This window comes from Ictidomys tridecemlineatus, chromosome 1 (assembly GCF_052094955.1).
Source record: "Ictidomys tridecemlineatus isolate mIctTri1 chromosome 1, mIctTri1.hap1, whole genome shotgun sequence".
In the NCBI taxonomy this organism is placed as follows: Eukaryota; Metazoa; Chordata; class Mammalia; order Rodentia; family Sciuridae; genus Ictidomys; species Ictidomys tridecemlineatus.
Window position 1 is genome coordinate 26,588,697 of NC_135477.1, and position 23,301 is coordinate 26,611,997.

Below are 23,301 nucleotides of genomic sequence, written 5' to 3' on the forward strand. Positions count from 1 at the left end.
GAGAATCCTCCGGGTAAATTTGTTCTTCACTTTTTACAAGATGTCATGTGACCATGTTTTATTCATGAGAAACAGCAGGAGAACAGTACGGGGTGAAGAAAGATCACAGGGGGTAATTTCCCCAGCCACACCCACAAACTCACAACAATCTCAGGCTGTTGGGTTACTAAGAGGCAACCCAAAACATTTGCTGTACCCAGGACTTAGCTTCATATTAAAAGGGACATTTTTAAAGGTGGCAGGACTGAGGAACAGTCACATGGACAAAAGTCTCTTCCAGTTCAAAGATTCTAGATTCTAATATTTTGAGACTTTGGATGTTCAGCTGAACACAGGAAGCATTTAACCTGTTAGTGTTAAAATCTTGACATAGTCCAGTCTGGCTGAGGATGAATTCGATATTTTATTTGAATTTGGGCTTAAGCTCATTGTCACACAGATTTGAATATAGGATCTTTAAAAATAGTATTAGCTTGATTAGATGAATATAGCACATTAGAAAGTATGACTTTCACTGATATTGAAAAAAGTATTAGAGGACCTACATCTTTTTCTTTTATTGACTCATTCATTTAATTACCAGGGCGGGGGGCGGGGGAGAGAGAACGCAAAGATTCTGAACCCAAAATAAATGAATGCAAGTTCTTCAGGTTACAGCAAGTGCAGGACTGTGAGGGGCCTGGTATCCACTTCTTCCCAGAGGTAGTGTGGAGGGAGGTAAGTATGCAGAGACTGACAGCCCAAGTCTTACCAAATGGAAAGAAGGAGCTACTGACAGCAGAGAGGCAGCTCCTATCTGTTCCTGCTCTAAGCTGTGCTTCTGTCGGCTAAGCAGCACCTGCTGACCCCCACTGAGTCTCAGGGCCTGCCCCTGGTTGGGGACACTCCCCATCCTCATCCCAGAAGTCATGAAGCCCTTCACCCTCCCTCCCAGTCCAGTGGCTCAGAAGTGTGATCCTCATCTGGAGTGCAGGTCCTCACACCGGGAGCCAAGCAAGTCAGCTCCTGCATGTTTCCCTCCCAATCTCCTGGCAACTAACACTTTTAATTATGAACAGTGTTTTGTGGAATATTGAAAGAAACTTTTGAAAAATTGTAGCTGTTATGCTATTGTCTCCATGAAGAGAATCTCACAACTTGGCTCTAAGACTACATATCCACGTTCTTCCTAGGATAGGCAGATCCTGGCCTCTTTTCTTTGTTAATAAAATTCAGTCTTTGAAGGGGCTTTCCAAATGGACCTGTTAGTGAACTTTGATCCCAAACCCAGCTTTCACAATATGTCCAGGTGACTACAGCGACAGGGACAACACACCCTCCAAGGGATGTTATCAAGGTCTGTTCTACCTTCTGCCAACCTTAAACCTGGGACGATGCAGTCTAGTTTCTAACACAGGTTGTATAATTCAACATGGAGAGACTTTCTCCCAAGTGTCTGTAGTTTCTGATTTCATCTTTGTAGAAAATATTATTAAGATATGTGCAGAAGGCCAAAGTTAATATGGAGAAAACCAAAGCACATCAAAACCAAACTATTTTGTTGAGGCTAGTATACCCTTCTCACAAAATCCTCGAGAAGAATCAAACTCTGCTTCCATATGGGGTGGAAGCTTAGTTTGAAAAATTGTCTGGCATTAAGTGGGCACCCAGTAACTGTCCCCTGAATAGTCATTGAATAGCCATTGCCCTGTTCAACTCAGCATCTGTGCTCCAACAGGATTCCTAAAGGCCAAGGGTAAGCTGTAACACTTCTCCCATAAATTTGATTATTTGTAACTTGAGTTTACTTACCAAGACCTTAACAAACTTTTAACAAATTTATTGTATATGTTAAAAGGCTGAAAGCATTTGTCTCCCCACTATAGAGAGTATCTAAGGCACCAACTCCCAAGGCCTGAGTTGCTTTCTACCTCCTTCCACTGCAGCAGTGGGCAGGTATACAATGTGTTCTGTTCTGCTAGTGGGTACAGTTGTTCTGCACTAACATTGGCTAGAGCTTTGATGATGAGAATATAGCATTTATGAAAGAAGCAGGAAGCAGCACACCCAGTTCCATGGATTGGCTGGATTTTAAAATGTTACAAAACATGTTTACTGCCTACAAGGGACTAGGGGAGATGACTTTAAGAAGAGTTGTTGTTTTAAAGTTTTCTGATGTTTGAGCAATAGAAAATAGCAATTAAATTTAGCAGCTGCTTAAAGTTTGAAGAGTCAAGCATCTGGGAGGATGGGAAGCAATGATGCAGCCCCTTCTGCTCTGCTTTAATCTTTCATTCAACAAGCACTGTGTGCCACAGCCTATTCTAGGCTATGCAGGAGACACAAAGATGTGGGCAGCGCCTTCCATTAATGAGTTTAAAATTTAGTAGAGGAAATTTCACCCAGGCAAATATCTACAGTGAGAGGCAATTCAATAGGAGATAGGCCATAAGAAGAGTGTAAAGTATGTTCCTTCCTGGAGTGACTGGGACATTATCAGAAGAGCTGGCCTTTGAGCTGAGCAGGAACAGGACAAGATGAGAGGGAGGGATCTTCAGGCAGAGGAAACTGCGTGGGTGAGTGCTGAGTCCAACTTCCTCCTGTGTGAAGTCTCTCTCCCTTCCTACTGTTCCAAAAGGAGGTGACTCTCCTGCTGCTTCTGCCTTCTGGCATTCTGTGGTTTGAACACACTATCATTGTGACTAGCTTTGCAAGTCTGACTCTCTAGGAAACTATAAACTCCTTTAGCACAGATTCCATGAATTAACAAATATTAAAGGCAGAAAACTCAATTATCTTTTATATGAAGATTATTTCATATAAAACTATTATTCTTATATGAAGATTAAAATACTTTAAAATCTAACTGTGTTATGTATCAGGTATGTATTAGTTAGCTTGTGAGTCTGCTCCTATGGAAGAGCCCCCAGCTCATCCTGTCCCTGGAACATCCACCTGCCACAGAAAAAGCCCTGTGAGCAAAGACAGTCTGAGCCAGTCCAAAAGCTTATCTCCAAGACAATGGCAACACTTTATGATTGCCTGGGCCGTACACTTCCACATGCAGCACATACATACACTATATACACATATATTATTGTGATTTTTGTATATGTATAATCAAATATAATATATATTTCACATTTATAATTTTGTCAATACTAAAAACTATTTAAGTAGGGAGGGAAACTATTGTCAACATTTTGCAGATGAGTAAAGTGAGACTCAGATTTCTAAGATATAAGCAGCTATATAGGGACAGTACTGAAACTTGAATGTAAATCTCCTCACTTTCCACTATTTTTTCAATGACAAACATAAGCCCAACTTTCCACCCAAACCAGAGCAGTCTCCTTAAGGGAAGCACCTTGGCTACAAATTGAGAAAGGATCCTTACTGCTCTCATGGTTGTTTGACCCTATGATTTTCTTCTCCCTCCCCAAATTTCTAACCTAGACCCCTATTTCCTCCCCATTCTTTACTGTCCTGACTGCCCCCTTCTCTTTCTTCCCTCATCTAATCTGCCCATCAGTCCCCAGGGCTGGGCTCTTCAGCCATGACTTGAATGACAGTGTCAACTTTACCCTTCGTACACCCCCACAGGACTTCTGGGGCAGAGATGCTTTCCCTGTGGGGACTGCTTGCAGAGAAGGGTCAGAGTGATTGGAACCTGTCTGTGGGAAGAGGTTCAGAGGCTACAGTCTATCTGCTAGCCTGTCTCCTCTATGCCTGAGTGAAACATACCAAGGTCCCCAGAGAATTGCACTTGGGACTCAGGGAGATGCCCATCAAGTCCTCTGAAATACCAACCCCTAAGGCTCTTGAAGCCTTGGCAGAAGTGGTTCCCTTCCTTGAGATGGTGTCAGGCTCAGAGGGGCAGCCCTGTGGCCTTGGTGGGGTCTTACTTACACTATGCCATTGGGGAGCCCAAAGGGGTAGTTGCTCTTTTTTTCTGGAGTCTAGACAATGTAGTAGTTCAAAATGTCCCCACAGAAGTCCTCATGCACTGCACAGGAATCATTGCAGACCCGCAGCTGCCACAGCCTTGGGACCCCCAGCAGCTGGTTTTGTAGTAGATGAAGAAGTGCAAGCTATGGCCCAGGCTCTGGCTGTTTTACCACTTGGTCCAATACAGACTGCCCAGGAGTAGGCCCTGGGCAAACTGGACCACAAGCTGGGTTAGGCTGACCCAGCGGATCCAGCTTCCTCCTGGCCACTGATCTTCATTCTCACTCCCGGTCAATGTCACCAGTTTGTCCCCAGTGTCTTTTGTTGGAGCTTTCAACTGACCAACTGACCCAGGGCCTCAACCGACCCAACTGCCCAGATCCTGAGCTGACTCCATGTAAAATGCATTTTGAAGTTCAGCCCACCCTCTCACCCATAATTCTGGTCTGAATTCTCATTTGGTTCCTGGATCAATATCCTGACCTCTAGCCCATTTCCACCTGATATGCATCCTAATCCATGACTAATTTTATTTCTAGGCATTTGTTTTGATCTGTTATCTGAAGTCCCTGCACTCTGACCAATGGTGTCAGGCCATTGAGAAGGAGAGGGGAGCAGGAGGAGATCTCATACTTACATCTCAGAAGTCTGCCATGCTGCTGTTGGCTGGAGGAGATCCAGTATTTGATGGGGTATGGAGGAAGAGCTCAGACGTCACGTTGGTGTACTAACAGCTTGTCATTCCATAGGTTACTAGTAAACAATCCCAGAGGCTGTGTCCTTCTCACAGTTCCTATCCATATTTCCCAGAGGAGACAGGTGAGTACACTTCCCTGGGGACAGAGGTGCTACCTAGATGAGAACCTATCAGATCCACCCCTAGAGTTGACTGGGGAATCTGATGGTGGCTCTGGAGAAAATAGAGATTGCATTGGGGAAGAGTGTGATTACAAGGGATCCTCCTCTCCTCTCACCTCACCCCAGAGAGACAGTTACTCCATTCATAACTGTCTCTTGACATTGTCATACTGGAAATTCACTTTTCTCAGCTGACTCAGTATAAGTTAGCTCTTGTTCCTCAGAGCCAGGATATTTCTGCTTTGAGTAGTACTTCTTTTTATTTGTTCACTTTGCCTTTGGAAAGTACCTCCAAACTCTTGTGCACTCAGGGCTCTGGCCAAACATCTTATAATAGAGATGTGGCCTCCTGGCAGGTAGGGTCAGTGACTCTGCAGACATGGGAGCAGCAGGTAGGCATGGCACCACTGGCGTGGCTAGTGCATCCTGATGGGCATCAGTGTCTGCTGGGAGAGGGACTCAGAGAATCCCCCATAAAAAAGACATGGCCTTTGCCCTGAAGAACTGGATCTCCCTAGATCACTCATATGTACATTCCTAGTCTTATGTGCCTAAAGTAGGAAAGCTCTAAATTTTCTCATTTAAAGGCGGGATTTAAAATGTATATGCCATTTATTTTATAGATTGTCTGATATGGCCTCATGATTAAATTTAGACCATGTTTTTTTTGTTTCTATTTTATTTTGTTTTTGTTTTTGCAATACTGGGGATTGAATCCAGGGCTTTGCACATGCTAGAAAGGTGCTCTGCCACTGAGCTACATCCCCAGCCCCAGCCTTTGTGTTTTGAGGAGTGCCACACTGGTGATATGTCCTTTTAGAGCATCATAGCAGGAGTTACATTTTCATGTATTTGTCTCATTACTGATTAGGTTACTTTGATCCCTTGTTAAGATGGTGTCTTTCAGGTTTCTTCAAAGTAAAACCTTGATTTTTTTTCTTTACAGTGTTACTCATTGATCTTTTACCTACTAGACAGCTCAAAGACAATGCTATTGGCTGTTTCCTTCTCACTTTTCTCCATTCTCTAGAGGAGACAGGAAATCCTGATGCCTGTCACCAGAAATTCCACCTAGATGGGAGCCCATGAGACTACCTAGAATCCATTGATTACTTTTGTCAGATTATAACTAGTATGGTTATTGAATGGTGAATTTTTTTATTCCACCATTTGTACTGCATTTAATAGTTGGCTTTTTTTTTTTCTCAACAAGAGCTATCCCTATCTTCCTTCTTCCTCCTCCTCCTTCTCTTCCTTTTTTGGTCGTGCCTTGTGTACTCTAGACAATCCCTCTACTACTGAGGTTTATCCCAGCCCTTCCCCCTTTTTTTAATTCATTGATGTATATCAGCTTGAACTCATGCATTCTTGGGGTTCCTCCCCATGGGTTAGAATTTGTTATTATAATTTATTTTGTTACTCATTTTTTTAACCAGGTCACAAAAGACAAAGAATGACTGAAAATTACTTCACATGAAAAGAGACTAAAAATAAAAATTAAATATAATATGTGATCCTGAAACAAATCCTTGACAATACTTCATCTATTCTATAAAGGCTACTAATGGAATAACAGGTTCCAATGGCAATCAAATCTATTCATTAAATGAAAAATCCTATTGAGGAAGAAATGTCTGGAAATGAAGTTGGTGTAGAGAAATGAGTATGAAGTTTGGAGTTGGACAGATCGGGACAAATCCTAGCTCTGTCGCTTACAGTATAGACTTGGACTCTCAGTTTCAGCTTTTTCAGTTATAAGATGAGAAATAAAATACCTTTTTTTATAATGTTGTGATAATTAAAGACGATATCTTTAAATTGCACGAGGAAGAATAGGTACTCAACCAGTAGTTCCAGCCATGATGTTCTACGCCCCTCAGGAACAAAGACTGTCTTATATTCATTTTGCATAATGTATGGTATTTAATAAGCTCTCAATAGCTGCTTGATGAGTTGAATGTACATGGAAAAAATGTTTTTAAATTACTGTAATTCAGGGTAGAATAAAATAAGTGAATAATTTTCAAGATGTTTTAATTCCATCTTTGACCCTAACAACAATGTCATTAAAATAGTCAAGGACAAATTCTATTTAGTAGATGTTGGAAGGAGTCTAGAACATTCCTTAGTCAAAAAGGGAGAACAATTAATTTATATAAGGGGTTGGGGTTGTGGCTAGTGGTATAGCATTTGTCTAGCATTTATCAGGCACTGGGTTCAATCCTTAGCTCCATAATAAATAAGCTCCATGAATAAAATAAAGTCTGTTAAAAACTAAAATATATATATATTTTATAAAGTTCTTATAAGTGTTGGGTAAGAGAAATGGAGCCAGTCTTTGGCTAGCCTAAAGAGCATGCAGTTGGCTAGTAACCCTTATACAATGTGAAGTAGAAATGATGTTGGCAGAACTTGATGTCCCCATGAGGTTTGGAGGCTGCTGCAATTTGAATCTAAAATCAGGGCAGAGGGAGCCCAGGGTTGCTAGATGGGGTGATGATTCCACTTCCTGTGGCTTTCTTCCCTTTTTTTTAAAATCCCACCAATGAGCATGCAGCAGAATCACCTGGAAGATTTGTTAGAACACACATTGATGTATGTTTGGGTGAAGCTTAACATTTGAATTTCTAATAGTTTGCATTTCTAATTTCTGATAATATTAATGATTTGTGTTCAGGAACTACACTTTGAGAACCATTTCCTCAACCTATTGCAATCAGATAATCAATCCAACTGTGATCCATAAATAGGTCAAGAGAAAGTATGCTTCTCAATGTCTATTTTAATGATTCTCAAGATTGGGAGTGGGAAGTAGGGAAACCCACTCTTGTGCAGACTTTTAGAACTTCCCTGGATTGGGAGAGCTTTCATAAACTACCCAGTCCTCTTAGAACATGTCCTCCCTGCCTCAGAGAGAAAGTACATAAATCCATTACTCACCTGGACAGTCACCAAGGTCATCAAATCCCTCAGGTGCATTATGGTGGAGGAAGAATGAAAATAATTTGTTGGACTTTCCCTTCACTCCCATTATTAATTTTTTTTCAGCAATAAGAATCCTAGTTTGACTTCAGTGAAAAGAATTAGCTTATCTAACTGGAGCACCTGGCTCAGAGTTTTCTGAATATGACAAGGATTTAACATACTCATCTCACCATCATTATTCTCTGTATCAGAGAAAGAAATGCCAGGGTAGCCTTTTATTGCCTCTGAATATGTCCAACATGCTACAATGTGTCTGACATGCTTTTTCATTTAAACTGATAACCCTATGAGGCAAATTTTATTATTACCTCCATTTTTCAGTCTCAGAGAGTTTAAGTGCTTGCCCAGAAAAACACCTAATAGAGCCAGAATTAAATTCCAAATCTGTCTGTCTCCACAGTACACTGATTCTGTACTTCTTGAAGGACAGAACTAGAACTATAACAAGGGAGAGAAGATACCAGGGTTAAAACTCAAGTCTCCACGAAAAACAGCCTTTCCCAGTCACTTTCCCAGTTATGAATTGAGCCACTTCACAAACATCCATTGCTTCTTTGAGAGTGTCAGCAAAAAAACGTATGCTGAGGGTCACACAGATGGGGTGCCTGCACTAGGTATGTCTGGCATTCCTAGTTCTTTCCTAAAGATTCAGAAAAGGAGTAGAATCACTTTATGTATTTCAAAAAGCAGCACTAGACCATGGAATGAAAGAATTGGAATTTGATTCAGTGTGTCATATACCAGTTTGTTAGTATGTCACTACATTTTTGTGAGCCTCATTCTAGGTAATTTCAGAGTCTGGATCACAACTACATGAAAATTCCCTGAAAGGGTTTCAGAGACCAGGTGGTGGTTTCAATGTTTGATACAGAAAGTATCTGATTTTTTTTTCTTTTTATCCAAATATAATAGGAACCATAATGATTGCCAGCTATTAGTCAACAAGGCTTTGTATACATTGTCTCCTACAATCCAGAAAAAAAGATAAACTATCATCTTCATGTATACAGATAACTGAGATGCAGAATGTTATTAAATAACTTTTCCAAACATCACAGAACAAGTAGAACATGATTTCAGACTCAACTCTGCCTTTCTCCAGAAATCAGGGATTTAATTACCATCCTACATTGTGTAAACATATCACTTTATTGCCTTAAATCCTTCTGATTATGGATTCTGCCTCTCCGTCCAAAAATTAATCCAAAGAGTTAGAATTCTGCAAGTTTATAAGCTGTCCTCTTAGGCAAACTTTTTTCCAAGTGTTTAATATCTGAGTTAGAAATTAAATTATGAAAGCACTTGTAAACTCAAAACTCGACATAGCAAAAGGAGTTTAAAATGTGTTCATTCTGGCACCAAATATATAATAATATATAAATCTGTTTCAAGAACCAAGTGAGCTGGGTGTGGTGGTATGTGCCTATAATCCCAGGAGCTTGGGAGGCTGAGGCAGGAGGATAGAAAGTTCAAAGCCAGGGCTAGGGATGTGGCTCAAGTGGTATCGCGCTCGCCTGGCATGCGTGCAGCCTGGGTTCGATCCTCAGTACCACATACAAACAAAGATGTTGTGTTCGCCGAAAACTAAAAAATTAAAAAATTCTCTCTTTCTCTCTCTCTAAAAAAAAAGTTCAAAGCCAGCCTCAGCAACTTAGCAAGGCACTAAGAAACTTAGCAAGACCAAGTGTCTAAATAAAATATAAAAGGGGCTGGGGATGTGGCTCAGTGGTTAAGCACCTCTCAGTTCAATCTCTGGTACCAAAAAATAAAAGAACCAACTGACATGCAGATGTCTCAAGGAATGAAAAATTAAATGTACAAAAATGCTAACTGGGTTATTTAAAACATCAAAAGTAGCAAGCAACCTGAATATTCTGCAGAGGGGCAATATGGTTAATTAATTATATCACTGATATAATCAATGAAATAATCACTCATATCACTGATATAATCACTGATATAATCAATAATATCACTGAGCCACTTATTAGACTATGATACGGCATTTGAAATGGTAACAAATACAATGCAAAATTAGAAGACATACACTGCGCAAATGGATTAAAAAAGAAGATCCAAATACATATTGTTTGCAAGAGACTCATAGGCAAAAGCAACCCAAAGCTAAAAGTAAAAGGATGGAAAATAGTATTCTATGCAAATGGAACTCCACAAGCAGGAGTAACTATTCTCATATCTGACAAAACAGACTTCAAGACAAAATTAATCAGAAGTGACAAACAAGGTCATGTTATACTGGTAAAGGGAACAATCCAATAAGAGTATGTAAAGAGTGTAAATATTTATGCCCTGAACATCAGTGCACCTAATTACATAAAATAGACACTACTGAACCTAAAGACTCAGAGGGACACCCACAAAATAATACTGGGTGATTTCAACACATCTTTCTCGCAAATAGATAGGCCATCCAGACATAACTCAGTAAAGACCCTTCAAATCCTATGAATCAAAAGGACTTAAGACATCATTAGATTATTTCTTTTTTTAAAAAAAATTATTCTAATTTGTTATATATGACAGCAGAGTGCACTACAATTCATATTACACATATAGAGCACATTTTTTAATATATTTTGTTGTATACAAACTATATTCACACCATTTGTGTCTTCATACATGTACTTAGGTAATGATGTCCATCTCTTCCACCATCTTTTTTTACCCCCTTGCCCCTTCCCTTTCCCTAACTCCCCTTTGCTCTATCTAGAGTTCTTCTAATCTTCTCATGCTCCTCCTCCCAACCCCACTATGAGTCAGCCTCCTTATGTCAGAGAAAACATTTGGCATTTGGTTTTTTGTGGTTGGCTAACTTTACTTAGCATTATATTCTCCAACTCCATCCATTTACCTGCAAATGTATGATTTTATTCTCCTTTATTGCTGAATAATATTTCATTATGCATATGTACCACAGTTTCTTTATCCATTCATCTACTAAAGGGCATCTAGGTTGGTTCCATAGTTTAGCTATTATGAATTGTGTTGCAGTAAACATCATCCAACATCAGTAGTATTCACTTTTTTCTCAGCTGCTCATGGAACCTTCTCCAAAATAGATCATATTTTAGGGGCTGGGTTTGTAGCTCAGTGGTAGAGCACTTGCTGGCATGCATGAGGCCCTGGGTTTGATCCTCAGATCTGCATAAAAATAAATAAATAAATAAAGATATGTGTCCATCTACTATTTAAAAAATATTTTAAAAAAATAGATCATAAAAAGATCATATTTTAGGATACACAGCTAGTCTCAGCAATACAAAAAATCAATATAATTCCTTGCATCTTATCATATCATAAAGAATAAAATTTAAAATAAAAAACAGAAAATGTATAGAAACTACATGAACAAAAATACAAAATACATAAACATTGAACAATATACTTTTAATAATGAATGGGTGATGGAAGGGATCAGGAGAAATTTTTTAAATTCTTTGAATCAATTAAGAATGAAATAACATCAGAATCTCTGGAACATTATTAGGCAGTACTAAGAGTAAAGTTTATAGCGTTGAGAGCCTACATGAAAAAATCAGGAAGATCCCAAATAAACAACCTAATGATGCGTCTCAGAGACCCAGAAAAAGAATAACAAACCAATTCCAAAACCAGTGGAAAGAAATACATAATCAGCTGGGCTCTGTAGTGCACCCCTGTAATCCCAATGGCTAAGGAGGATGAGGGAGGAGGATCACAAATTCAAAGCCAGCCTGAGCAACTTAGTGAAGCCCTAAGCAACTTAGTGAGACCCTGTCTCTAAATAAAGTACAAAAAAATAGCTGGGGATGTTGCTCAGTGGTTAAGCATCCCTGGGTTCAATTGCCAGTACCAAAAAATAATAAATAAATAAATAAATAAATAAATAAATAAATAAGATCAGTGCTAAAATCATTGAAGAAGAGAATAAAAAAATACAAAGGCTTAAAGAAAAGAAGAGTTGTTTTTTTGAAAAGATAAACAAGATTAATGGATCCTTAGCTGAATTAACCAAAAGAAAAAGAGAGAAGACCCAATTTAATAAAATTAGGGAGGAAAAAGTAGATATCACCACAGACATCACAGAAATCCAGAGAATCATCAGGGACTTTTTGAAACTTTATAATCCAATAAATTAAAACTTAGAAGAAATGGATACATTTCTAGATATGTATGATCAACCAAAATTGAACAAAAAGGATATAGAAAATCAAAACAAATCAAGCAATAAGATTGAAACAATAATAAAAAGACTTCCAATAAAGAAAATCCCAAGACCAGAGAGATTCTTGGCTGAATTCTATCAGACTTTTAAAGAAGAACTAATGTAAATGTTCCTCAAAATATTCCATGAAATAGAAAGGGGTGGAACACCTCCAAATTCATTCTATGAAGTCAGTATCACATTCATACCATATATAGATATTTCTCAAGAGATACAAATGGCCAACAAATGGGTGAAAAAAACCACAAATCAAAACTACACTGAAATTTGATCTCACTCCAATTGAATGGCAACCATCAAGAATACAAACAATAATAAATTCTGGGTAGGATGTGAGGGAAAAAAAAACAACACTTAACATTGTTGTTGGAGTTGGAAATTAGTAAAACTACTATGAAATCAGTATGGAGTTCCTTCAAAAGACCAGGAATGGAACTACCACATTACTCAGCTAACCTACTTCTCAGTATTTATCCCAAAGAATTCAGGTCAGCATACTGCAGTGATTCATGCATACCCATGTTTATTGAATTACAACTCAGAATAGTTAAACTGGAACCAATCTATGTGTCTCTCGATATATGGATAAAGAAAATATAGTATATACTGGAGTATTATCCAGCCATAAAGGAGAATAAAATTATGTCATTTGCAGGAAAATGGGATGGCTTGAGAGCATTATGTTAAGCAAAATAAGTCAAAACCAAAAAGTCAAAGGTCATATGTTTTCTCTCATATGTATAGGGCTAGAGAGAAAAAAGGCAGAAAAAAAAAGGTGGAGGGGCATCTCATGGAAATAGAATAGAGACCAGTAGAATAGAGGAAGGAGACCAGAAGAAGAAAAGGGAAGGAAAAGGAAAGCCCAGGGGAGTGAAAGTTATCACATTCTATTGTTATATTGAGTTAATGTTCGAATATGTAATAACAACTCTGCTATAATGTATAATTATAATGCACCAATACAAAATTTTAAAAGAATGGTAATGATATAATTTCTGCTAAATGATTTTGAAATCTATCAATACATTAATTACTGAGATATGCTTCCCTTCATGTGGATCTGTTCAAGAGCCTCCTGGTGTGCATTGATGGAGCAAGCCCTGTACTCATGGAGGTGAGACATTTCTCTGAGGTGACCAAAGCTGTCTTTGTAGGATTTTCCTGGACTGTCTTTATGTGGCAATACATCATGAACCCATCAATGATGAGGCTACCATGAATGAACTCAATAACTTCAGAAAGTATCAGTTCTTAGCATTGGGTAAACATATGGGTTGGTCAGGTGTTGATTATCCTGTAATGGTCACAGAACTTTATTGACTCATATAGCTTGGACTAAAAAGTACAGATAAAGTCCAGGGCTTCTATATAGTGAAATCATTCATCACTAACTCTATTAACTCCTTTATTATTTATTAGTACTTCCATGAATTGGTGGTACTAAATAAATAAATAGTGGCACCCAAATAAGGTAATAGCTAGAAATGTCACTAGTTTTTCCTGCATTATTACCCATCTTTTCTGGGGACTAGTTTTGTCTGCTTTTAATGTCAAGGATTCCTCTTCTAATGCTTCCTCTGTTTCTAAATACATTTTTGGTGTAGCTAGAGATAGACAGAAAAAAAAAGTCTTCAGTTATTGGTTCTTTGTGACTCTCTGAGATTTTAGTTTTTCCAAGATGGTCAGTCTCTGGGAAATCCTGGGCAAAATAGTTCAAGGAACAAGGTAAGAACAAGCACAAATCTTCCTCTTAACTTTCCACACAGCTGACTCAGCAGCCAGGGAATCCCTACACTCAGGCAGGTCGCTCATGGTACACTCCAGCCAATGTCTTTAGCTCTCTAGAATCAGCATATTTTCCTTCCCAGAGACCACAGCTACATACATCTTAGACATCTCTCATGACATTGACTGAACTCCAATATGTCTTGGGGTTTGTGGATAATATGAAATGATTCTATTTGAGGGACGGTATTGAGATAGGGACCACCATGGTGCGTCAGTCTGGGATAGTAAAATAAACCCCATGAGTGCAATAAACTGTTAGTTAACCTTTTGGAGCATGGCATGTTGCCTCTCTAGCCTTGTGCTCTGTTCAACAGACCTACCATGAGACCCTGAAAAAAACCACGGAGGCAGAATGTTCACACAAGATGAAATTGTTACCAGGAAAAACCCTAAAGAAACCTTCCAGCTTTACTTGTTCTTGATCCACACAAAAATCACTAATTTTGGAGGTCATACAGGTGAGCTATGCACTATTAATTTCCCAAAAGTTTTGCTATAGATAACACCTCTGATGGATCGGTTATGATGCTAATGGTTGCTTAGGTTACTTTTTCTAGGATTTGAAGAGGGCTGTTGCTGAAAACACTGATTCTTCACTTGGGCCTGCAGATAGTTAAATGGGTGACCAGAATGGGATCTCTGTCTTCATGTTATGTCTGTCCCCTTTTCTGCCTTCTTTTGGGTCAGATTCTACTTGGCTGTGCCAATAGAAGTTTTGGTTGCCTTTGGAACTGACATATGTTTTCTTCTACCCCATCTAAATGCTTTTTTTAGAATCTCTAACAGTCCAGCCATCCAGTGTCCTTCAACCCCATCATAAATCTCAAATGAAACCATAAACTATGGTGCCCGAAAGAATAGTACAAATTGACCATGAAGGCCAATGTTCTGAATCTCTTAACAATTAACATCTTTTGAAATTGTCCCCCTGGCCAATAGAAATTACCAGACCCCAGCCTATACCAGCAAATCAATAAAATCTTAAATATCTCCATTTGGGGAGCAACTTAGTATTTTAGGTCAGTGCAGTATCCCTTCAGTTGAAGCCCTAATTACCCCTTTGGCTAAAACCCCAATTAAAGCCCTCCCTGTTTATACTTGCTCACTTGACTTGATTTTCTTTCTACCATTACTGAGTCAAAAGTTTCTATCTCCATTATCAATATTTTCCCAGGATAGTTCTGAAGAAGACCATTCATATTCCTTAGGACATTTTACCTCCTGGTTTGACTGGTGTCTTAATAAATTCTTCAAGTGTTGTGAAACCCTGTGAGAATTGAGAAACCTATTTGGAGGAGCTAAGGCTGAGTTCATTGCTGTGGTCTCCCTTGGATCTGCTTTCAGAATTGAACAAAGCATAGAAGTTAAGTTCCTGCATCTAATCATAAGTGAACCATTGTGCTCTGTCCCCTTAGCTTATCACCTGGGTATCTGATTTCAGTATTCCATTCCTTGAGCTAATCTGTTACACTGATTCAAATGCATAAGTGTATATAGGAACTATCCTTGCTATGCTAGGATCTCAGAGCTACTAGAAACATTAGAGTGATCACTAACCAGTTCTTGGATTCATTTTTCATCTCCTAGAATGATCACCTGATTGAATTATCCTCAGGAGAAACTCAGAAAACTCTTTCTGGCCCTGATTCTGATTTCCTAAGAAGAAACCAGTCATGTGTGGTCAGACATTCTCTTGAACTTGAAGCTTCTGAATCTCAGCCTTAAAATCTTGATAATGCTCATAGACTTTGTTGCTAGGACAGGTACAAGTAGCCTCACTCTCTCAGTTGTAGTCTGACACACTGTTGTGAAATGCACTAGTTTTCCACAAACCTCTAGCATGTACTTTGAGGAAATATTCCTTTCCTTATCTCCAGGTTCAACATTCCTCTGTCTACTGTCCATCCAAATCCACAGGAGGCATCTGAAACCCAACTTGGAATGATGCAAATGGCATTAACCAGAATGTGTAGATGGGATAGAAATGAAGAAGAAATTATCCAGGAAGAATAAGAAGATAAACAGTAACAAAAAAATACTTTTTTCACTAGGGGATTTTCTACTAAGAAAAGGAACAGGATTCTGTATACCCAGTAAATGGTTTTAACCACAAGATTCTGTGATTAGACTTGACTGCTCTAAAAGATAGAAATTTCATATTCTCAGTGTATTGATTTCAGACCTACATTCTCCCCATCCCCCTCTCTGCATATTCCTATTTTCTTAGAAAGGCTCCTTTTGCAAAGCACCCATTTGACATGGATACATTCATGTGAAATATTCAGTTGGGATATTTTTTTAGTTGTAGATGGACGCAATACCTTTATTTTTATTTATTTATTTTTATGTGGTACTGAGGATTGAACACAGTGCCTCACATGTGCTAGGTGAGTGCTCTACCGCTGAGCTACAACCCCAGCCCATTCAATTGGGATATTGACCCAGCTGTAATAACAGGACAAAAATAACAGTGGCTTAAAAAGATAAAAGTTGGGCTGAGATTGTGGCTCAATGGCAGAGCACTTGCCTTGCACATGTGAGGCATTGGGTTAGATCCTCGGCACCACATAAAAATAAATAAACAAAATAAAGATATTGTGTCCATGTTTGACCAAAAAATGTTTTAAAAAGATAGAAGTCTATTTTCCTCTTGCATGACAGTCTTGGGCATAAGAATCCTTGAACAAATATGGCGCTTCACACTTGTAGGGCTCAGGCTCCTTCCACCTACTGCTTTATCATCTTCAACACGCTGCTGCTATCTCATACTCTAGCTGCTGTTCTGATGTCTGTACTCCAGCTAGAAGGAAGTAGGAAAACAGAAAGGAAGACATGTCCCTTCCTTTTAAGGACATGAGTCAGAAGTTGTCAGTGGAAACCTGTCATTTCCTTCATATCCCAGTGGCCAGAACTTAAGTAATGGTCACCATACTTAGCTGCAAGGGTAATGTGGTATTTAGTTAGACAGAAATGTGCCCCCAGATAAAATTATATTATCCTGGCCTGGCATGGTGGTACATACCTACAATTCCAGAGGTGGGAGGCTGAGGCAGAAGGATTGCAAGCTCAGACTGGCCTTAGCAGTTTAGAGAGACCCTGTCTCAAAATTAAAAGGGCTGGGGATGTAGCTCGGTGGCAAAGCACCTGTGCGTTCAATCCCCAGTACCCCCAAATTTTATATTATTATGGAGAAGGGCAGAAAAAGCATTAGGAAATAATTAGCAGTCTGTAGCAGATCAGGTGAGGAACAAATCTTGTCCACAGTTTGGCACTGGGGACAACAATAGTTAACAAAACCTGAAAAAAATCAAAGCATTACCTTAAATAATATCAAATAATATTCCTGAGTCAAAATCATTGGAAGATGGATGGAAGCTGATTGCTTTCTACCAGGAGAGGACATTACAGTGTTTAGCTAAGCTTAGTTAAGCTATTGTGGAACTAGAAGAGCGTGTGCTATGTCCTCCTTGGAGGCCTTTGTTGCCAGACTTGTGGCTGCCCCAGCCCCTCTGCCTTGATGGCAGAACTTGCTGGCATCTTCATGTGGGACGAGGAAAAGATCCAGGAGGAGGAGCTGCAGTGATTAATAAGCTGAAATGGATGGAGGAAATGGCAAATATATTTCAGAGCTCTGGAGCAGAGTGCCACCCTTGCCAATCAAAATTCCAAACAGAAGGGAATGAAAATTAGGACAAAGACCATCCATGGGAAATGGTGATGAATAAAAACACTTTAAGGTATGGCAGCACCCAATTGCAGGCACCAACCTTTACCAGTACCAAGTTTTTGGAACCTACAAAAATATGACACTTCAGTAGTTCTTTAATGTTCAGTTAAACACAAAATACACACACACACACACACACACTGGTGATCAAGCTGGAGGTGACCAAGAGGGATGTGGTTAGTGGTTCTGAAGCTCTTCACTGGATAACCCATTTCTTTATCCATGTACTCTCAGTACGATGTGTATGTTCAATGGTACAGTGTGGATCCGGAAAATGTGATAGTGTTGGAGTCATGTGCTGTGGAGCACCCCAGTGGTCCAGAAGCTCCAAAATTCATCAGGGTCAGATCATATGAATTCCAAATGGTTATCCATCTCCACAAGTCACTTGATGAGAATAGCTTTGACTACTTGCTGACCTGCAGTGATAATCCCCAGACTGTGTTTCCTTGATACTGGGTTAGTTGGATGGTTTCCAGCATGTGAGATTTCCTGGAGAAGCTGTGTGTGGCTACTCTGAAAGTCAAGAACACAAATCAAAGTGAAGGACTACATCTCTGCAAAGCCTCTGAAAATGAGCAGGGAGGCCAAGGCCACTGCCCAGTCATCTGAGCAGAAGAACAAGGACCATTGTAGTCCTACTCAGACTGAATATGCCTGAAGGGCTTTGGGCTAAAAAGAGACAAGTACTTCTAGCCCAATTTCCATCCCTTATCGTTCTACCTCAGAATGGGGACAGCCATGTGTATTAGAAGGCATGTGCCGTAACCATCAGTGCAAGGTAATTCAAGAACTAGTGTCTGGTTTTATTCAGTCAGAGCCCTTGCTCCTCTTTATCAGAGAGAGAAGGTGGAATCCAAAAGAGGCATTGCCGTGGTCTCAGGCCAACCATTTTGAAACTTTGTATTTGACTTGACTGCTGAGAGCCATAGCCAAGTAGGAATGATCTGATCTGGAACAAACCTCTCACCTCAGGCCAGAAGGGGATGACTTCCTTTTGCTTCCTCTGAGTAGTTCCTTGCTGACATTCCAGATTCCTCTAGGGGTGCAGCACCTTGGATTTCCTTCAGTTCTACAGGCAATCTGGTTGGCCAGAAATAACTGGTTGACCAGTTATTTCTCAATGAGGGGTCACTGGGAGTACTCGTGGTAATGGTCTTGGTGTGAATGGATGTGACCAGTACTTGGCCATGTTAAGTGCCTTGTCTTCACCTTGCTTTTACCTTTAGGTACATGAAGTTTATACCAAAAATAATCAAATAAATAAATAAATAAATAAATATTTTAAAAAAAATTTCTCTCCTTGCAAAATACTACCCTATTGACTCACCTTACTTCAAACATTTTTATTGAACCAGCCAGCTCTTTGTTCACCAAATAATTTCCTCCTTCTTAGCTTTATCCCATTTACCAAGAACATTGGAGACAAGCTCTTTTAGACAGTAGCTTCCTGTATCATCAGTGTTTAGATAGGGGCCAGTTGAAAGACTCAAACATCACATTTAAATTTATTTGGTTCAGGTATTATTTTCCCTAGTTGAGCTTTGACTTCTCCTTCTACGAATGCTAAAGGCAGAGGAATGGGAACTGGGCCACTTTCTTGGAGCTCTCAGAACTGTAGGCCAGCTCTGTAGACAAATAGATGTAATCTTGTTCAAAATATTATTATAATGGGGATATGGTTTATGTGACCTTCTCGTTCCTCTAAAATGTTTTTCTTTCTCTCTCCAGACATGAAATGAAAACAAACTACACTGTTTAGATAAGGTCACAACAAGATGGTGTCATCTTGGTCTTGCTGATTTTGCTAATGGTCCTGTTGGAGAAGAGGGATCAAATTTTACATCCTCCCCCTTCCTTTTTTGCATTTATTTATTTTTTAAAATTTTATTGGTTATTTTTAGTTATACACGATAGTAGAGTCCACTTTAATATAAGTATATAAATATGGAATATATCTTATTCTAATTAAGACCCCAGCCTTGTGGATGTACATGATGGTGAGATTCGCTGTGGTGTATTCATATGTGTACATAGTAGAGTTATGTCAGATTCATTTCACTGTCTTTCCTTTTCCTTTTTCCCCCTCCCTTCCCTTTATTCTCTTTTGTTTAATCCCTGAATTTCCATTCTCCCCCTCCCCCCTTATTGTGGATTAGCTTCCACATATCAGAAAAAAAAATTGACCTTTGGTTTTTTAATTGGCTTATTTCAATTACCATGATAGTCTCCAGATCCATCCATTTACCAGAAAATGCCATAAAGTCATTCTTCTTTATAACCAAGTTATACTCCATTGTGTAAAATATATCATAATTTCTTTATCCATTCATCTATTGAAGGGCACACAAGTTGGCTCCATGACATTCTGCAGATTAAATGAATGAATTTTTTTCCTGTTTGCTGCTTTATTGTGATGTTGAGGAAGGACTCTAAACCTAACACCTAACTTAACCCTTCCTTAAATTTCTTGTTGCCTATTCAGTTTTGTGCCAAGGAAATAACTCCCCCATTGTTCATGTCTTCCAAGTTGCTAGCAGAGCAAAGAGATGCCCTGGGTAGTACCAGCATCTTGATCATTTCTTCCCTTACCCCAGAACTTAAGAAAAGCCAGGGAAGAATCTTTGGATTATGTCTGAACTTAGCACCTGTGGGTATGAATGAATACAAGAAAGTGTGTATGTGTGTGTGCCTGCAGGTGCTAAGCAATTGTTGTTGCCCCATGTTCTTAACAACAATTTGACTCTATGGTTACTTATGTCATTGTAAGTATTTCATTTCTAACTATGAAATTTTTATCAAATATGTGAATAAGTATATAAAGATTGGGGTGAAACTATTATCAGAGGCTGTTGAGGTAGCATAAATTGGAGTAGTTTCATGACATTGCCTCTTATTTCACAATAAAGTAGACCCACCCTGTAGGGATAACCACAGATCTCCCCAATCCCAAATTATTTTCATAGCCAGTGGCATGCTGGATCCAGTGTTCCAAGAAAGAGAGATGTTTCAGAGAATTTCTCAATAAGCTAAATGAGAAGAGGGGCTCAAAAAGAGGCCATCAAAGGAGACTCCAGATCAAATTTTAGAATTGGTAAATCCCAAAGAACATCCAGCTCTTTAACATTTGGTGGATTATGGGTGAGTGAGGCTGTATTTGTATAATGACTATCAACACTAGGATTGGGGGTGGAAGAGACCCTCAGATTGTGAGGCAAGCATTTTCAATACTTCTCTTCAGAGCTATCTAGTTTAGGAAGGAGCAATTGGAGTGTTAAAAACTCAGGTCATACAATTTCCATGGCTCAGGTGCATAAAGGAACTAGACACTTTCTGGCAGAAGCACCCCAGCTCTGAGAGGTTCTTTGGCAGGTAGCTGAGGGAAAGGATCCAGTTCCTGGCCTAGGAAAGGGCTACTGGAAAAGGATAGTTGTGCAAGAAACAGTAACTGGGGGCAGGGAAGGTGGGCAGAGCACATGAAGGCCTGCAAGGCAATCACCTGGGGAAGGAGAAGCTCGGGGCACTGTGCTGACTGCTTGTTATTGCTCTGAGCTGGAAGTTCCACCAGGAGTTCAAAAGAGAGGACAAGAATATTCAGCCTGTACCACAGCAGGAATGGATAAAATCAGGTTAGTACCCAAGCTCATGATGATAATGATTAATAATAATAATTATACCCGTTAGACTTTTTAAATAAAAATATACTTATGCTCCACCTATGTCAAAAAGGGATCTGAGCCAGCATACATTAAAAAGCACAGCTATAGTAAAGTGTAGCATATTATAACTAGAATAAAAAGACCTAGCAAATAAAGTAGGAAAAGACTGGCAAGGAAGAGAAACTTAAACAAGTATTGCAAATGAGAACAAAGCCTGAGGTCCCTGTCAGCCAAACACAAATAGTTTGCCTACTACTCTTTGTTGACCAGAAAAAAAGCACATTAGTTAAGATGAAGATGCTAACTCTGGGAACAATTGGCCTTGTTAGTTTTTATCTAAAGGACAAAGGATCAAGAGGTAAAAGCAATGTTACAAAAATTGGGCCTACTTCTCATTTGAAAAAAAATTTTTTTTTTTTTGGTGCTGCCATTAGAACCCAGGACCTTGTTCATGCTAAGCACCTGCTGTACTGGTAGATTCCTTGATAACCAAGGCCCCTCATTTGACTATTTCTTATATCTCCCTCCTTCCAAATCCATACTAAATGCTCATTCTATGAGGGAATGTTTAGGAGTGGGAAATATGTATACATGTATAAACATTCATATATATATGCAAATGTGTATGATATCATGATAAATCCCAGAAATCTGGCTTTACCCAGAAATAAATCTTGGAGGACCTTGAGGAATTAGTGGCAGGAGTGTTCCTAGAATATCATCAGTTGACTTGGTCAGCAAGTCCTCTTTAATATAAAGAAAGAATTTATTTTAACAAGTATACATCCTGGCACAGATTTATGTGAAAGTTATCCACTAACCTCTTTTTCTAGCTTTGTTTTCTTTAAAAATGATGCAATCTTTTTTAAAATATCAAGATTTTTATATAGGTAAGGATTATGTTATAATAAGGTAAAACCCCATCGGGTACTGGCTTAAGCCATTATGGAATTTATTGTCTAGGTAACAAAACATATAAGGGAAAAGGTAATTTAAATTTTTAAATTATTTTATCTTATTATAGCATGATGGAGCTCCATGGGAATGAGGAAAAATAAAATCTACCTATTATATGCTGATTATCTAGCCCATGGCTTCATGTAGGTTAGGCATGCACTTTACCATTGAGTTATACCCTCAGCCCCCAGACTTAGTATTTTTTTTTTTAAGTTTTCACTGTAATGGTAGTACTGATGCAATTTGGCATTAAAATTTTTATTGGTGAATTATAATTATACATAATTATATAATTGTAATTATAGTGTGATTCCTTATTGCATAGTTGTACATGCACAAATATAACAATATAACTTGGTAAATTTCATTCCCCTGTATCTCCCCTTTTCCTTCCCTTCCCTCCTTCCTCTCTCTTCTTCTCTCCTACCAGTGTCCTGCTTTCTCTGTTGTTTCACAAGAGTGGAGGCCTTGTAGATCAGGCAGTTGTATTGTATACAGCAGCATATATGGGCTACATCTTCTGTGATTGCTCTTCTAGGCTTAGCAACTCTGTGTATTTAAAACAGTATGGGAACAATTGAGACTGAGACCCCTCATAGGTGTGGTATCCACAGTCTTTGTGTTATTTCTCTCTGTTCTTGCTATAGGAGCAGATGCCCATGATTGGAACTGGCAGGTCCTCCCTAGACACATTTCTACTTGGGATCACTCATCAGTTTGAGGATTTTCCTCTCTCCCATTCTTCACGTTAAAGTATTGTTGAAGTTTGAGCAGGGATAGGTTGTGGGTGGGGCAAGAGTCTTTGTCTCTTGGCTGAGCAGCAGGGTCTCCACTCTGTAAACTCTTGTGTCCAAGTAGACTCTCAGCCCATTTAAGGGGAAAACAAACAACAGTAACAAAAGCAGTGAGCAATGTACAGCATTAACATGCCTACTATGATATCCACAACCTAATTACCACAAAACCAGGAATGGCAGAGTCAACAATTAACAACAGCCACAGCAATAAGTAGTAATAAGTAGTTGTGAACTAGAACCAGCATTAAAGTACACAGCAGGTGTCATCTACACCATCCACAGTACTATCTACCACAACAACATGAATGGTGGAAACAGAAAATATATAAACTAAATAGTTCTAATAAATAGCAAAAATACAATTCACTAAAAGAAAAG

At 39.0% G+C, this 23,301-nt stretch overlaps 1 pseudogene; it reads left to right on the top strand.

The window, feature by feature from the left end:
- Window positions 1–17,297: 17,297 nt before the first annotated feature.
- On the top strand, window positions 17,298–18,171 carry LOC101969897 (stAR-related lipid transfer protein 7, mitochondrial pseudogene; annotated as a pseudogene).
- Window positions 18,172–23,301: the final 5,130 nt, after the last annotated feature.